At 38.2% G+C, this 3,229-nt stretch overlaps 1 pseudogene; it reads left to right on the top strand.

Moving 5' to 3' along the window:
- The window catches only part of LOC111832381, a 4,083-nt pseudogene extending 2,769 nt beyond the window's left edge, over nucleotides 1-1,314 (top strand).
- Nucleotides 1,315-3,229: the final 1,915 nt, after the last annotated feature.

A 3,229-nucleotide genomic window follows, 5' to 3' on the forward strand; every position in this document is an offset into this window, starting at 1 on the left:
AAAGAAGTAGAAAGTGTTGACTTCGAAGAGACTTTCGCCCCAATTGCACGGTTAGAATGCATTCAATTCTTACTCGGGACAGCTTGTAAGATGAAGTTTGAGCTTCATCAGATGGATGTCAGAAGTGCTTCTCTAAATGGCATCATTCAAGAGGAAGCGTATGTTGAACAGCCAAAAGGATTCGAGAGTGAGGAATATCCAGATCATTTCTATAAGATGAATAAGGCGTTGTATGGTTTGAAACAATCTCCTAGTGCTTGGTACAAGAGACTTACCACGTTTATGATCAGCCAGAACTATGTGCGTGGTAGTGTATACAAGACTCTGTTTGTCAACACCAATGGCAAAGGTCTAATCATCATTCAAATCTATGTGGATGACATTGTGTTTTGTGGCACATCGAATAAGCTGGTCCAAGAATTTGTTAAGGCTATGACATCGGAGTTTACGATGAGTATGGTAGGAGAACTCAAGTACTTTTTGGGATTGCAAGTCAATCAGTCTGATTCGGGAATCACTATATCTAAGTGTACTTATGCCATGTACCTTGTAAAACGGTTCACGTTGTGTTCTAGCAAGGCTGCAAAAATACCTATGAGCACGACGAATACTCTATCTAGAGATGAATCAGGCAAAAGTGTTGATGCAACACAATATCGTGCAATGATTGGTAGCCTACTGTACCTAACTGCAAGTCGGCCTGATTTGTGCTTTAGTGTTGGACTGTGTGCTCGCTATCAAGCAAATCCAAAGGTGTTGCATCTCCAAGCAGTAAAACAGATTATTAAGTACGTGATAGCAAAAATCAACTATGGTCTGAGCTACATGAAGGACACTCACTCAAGCTTGGTCTGTTATTGTGAGGCGGACTGGGGAAGTTCTCTTGATGACAGAAAAAGTACAACAGACGGTGGTTTCTTTCTTGGAAACAATCTTATCTCCTGGCATAGTAAGAAGCAGAAATGTATCTCGCTACCATCCACTGAAACAGAATACATAGCCCTCGGGAGTTGCTGTACTCAACTTCTATGGATGAGGCAAATGGCATTGGATTATGGTATTTCTTTCTCTGAACCTTTACTTGTTTTCTGTGATAGCAAAAGCGCCATTGATTTGTCTAAGAATCATGTGCAACACTCTAGAACGAAAAACATTGATATTAGACACGACTTTGTCAGAAATTTAGTTGACGCTAAACAAGTTACCATAGAGCATGTCAACACTGAGATTCAACTTGCTGATATATTCACTAAGCCTTTGGACCGCAGCACCTTTGTACATTTGCAAAAGTCCCTGGGTATTTGTGAACTCTAACCATCTTCCTAGTGAGTTTGTGTGCAGAAACAGGGGGAGGTTGTACATTTTTTTTTAAAAAAAACAATCTTTGTGTGGTCGTTGTTGTACCGGTTCATCAAAAACTGAATGAACATAAAATGAATGAACAAAAGAGTTCTCCTCCCATTGCAGAAAGGAGCAGTAAGAAGCATCAATCAAGGTCTGGTTTTCTTTCTCCAGCCTTGTGTTACAGTGCGCCTGAACATGGCTTCACAGTTTGTCATACATCCTTGAGAGAGGACTTACTTGAACTCTGAGGTATGCCGGTGTGAAGACTACTCTTGGATGATTCCACATTAGTGATGGTTGAACAACAGATACGTGGTTTCAATGTTTTTTTTTCTCTCCTATGGTTCTTTGTCTTTGTACAATCTCTCCTGGTGATGCATCTATCTCATAAAGGGAGACTCGGTTGAGTTTTTCATATACTGATGGGGACGAATGTTGTTGCTGCGTTCCTGAACAGGTTTGAAGAATTCACACTCTTAGTGTCTGGTCATTTTTATTCTTCGTTGTGTTCCTACGATTTTTGGTGTGTTCCTGCAATTCTGGTGTTAAATTTTTGGTTCTTAAGTCAGTTGTGTCTATCAAGCAGGGGGAGATTATGGATTGAACGTAATGAGTTAGAATGATGAGTAATAGATGTGTTTACGTGAGGAGAGTCTAGAATTAAGGGGGAGCATGATTGTCTTCTTTGTTCTTATTGTTGCGTGTTTAGTCATGATAAACTAGTGGATAGGGGGTTTTCTTTATAAACACTATGGTTCTCTTTCTTCTTAATACTTAAGACATAGAAGCATTTTGCTATCTTCACACTTTTCTCTCTTTCTTTTAAAAAACAGAACCATTTTTTTTCTATACTTTGCATTCCCCACTTATTTTTCACTAGAACCTTGAACTTTTCTGAAACTTTTACTCTCCTAAAGACTCAACTCATTCCCTTATTCTTTTCTTTTCTTTTCTTTTCACCATCTCAACAATTCCCAAAACCCAAGTAGAATACATCCTAGTCCTATCTGATCCGAAAGATGCAAATCAGAACTACTCAAGACCCTATTCATGTCGGCTTAAACCTAACACGTTCTCTTAAAGCTCAATCCCAAAAAATAGGCCTTCCACTCATAATTTAAACAAAGGCTTGAAGGAAAGGTTAAGGTTTTCAGGGTGTGGTTAACTAGTCAAGGTTATGACCATCTACTTGGATCAACAAGAGAGTGGTAAAAAGAGGGAAAGAAGATCCAAGTATGTATACAAGGTATCCATGAGTTTAAAACAAATCACAACCAGATAATTATCAATTCAAGTTAAGGATAAGTAAAGGATGGCATCATATCAAAGCAAGCTTCAGTTTAGACTAGAATTCAAATCATGCGATCAATGAATGGTGCGGTCTCATTTCAAGCTCAAATGAAAGCATTAAACAAGTATGAACGAGGGCATTGGTGTTAAATCTAATGAAACAGCAAGTTCTTTGGTTATAATCATCATAATCCCCTATGCTAATGCAATGATCCTAAATGCAACAACCTTAAAGCAAGACTAATATGCAAATGCAACTATATGAACACTTTGTTTTTTAAAGGATTTTGCTGAAATTTTTCAAATTTTTGGGGGTTTTTGATGCACATAGATGAATGCAAGACTAGATGCTAAAAATTCTAAATAAGAAAATAGAAAACATGTCAAATGCTATCCTAAGCTCTCCCCCAAACTTAAATTACACGGTTCCTTGTGTAATAAAAATCTGAAGGAAGGCTTAGGATCAAAAAGAAATGATAAAAATGCAAGGTTGTATTTACAAAGTTGAGGGTAATTGAATTACCTCTTGGGTGGTCCAAACCACGAGCTCATGACGTCGAGGCCTGCTTCTACATGCTCGGTTTGGACATTTTCA

This window comes from Capsella rubella, unplaced genomic scaffold (assembly GCF_000375325.1).
Source record: "Capsella rubella cultivar Monte Gargano unplaced genomic scaffold, Caprub1_0 scaffold_1, whole genome shotgun sequence".
In the NCBI taxonomy this organism is placed as follows: domain Eukaryota; kingdom Viridiplantae; phylum Streptophyta; class Magnoliopsida; order Brassicales; family Brassicaceae; genus Capsella; species Capsella rubella.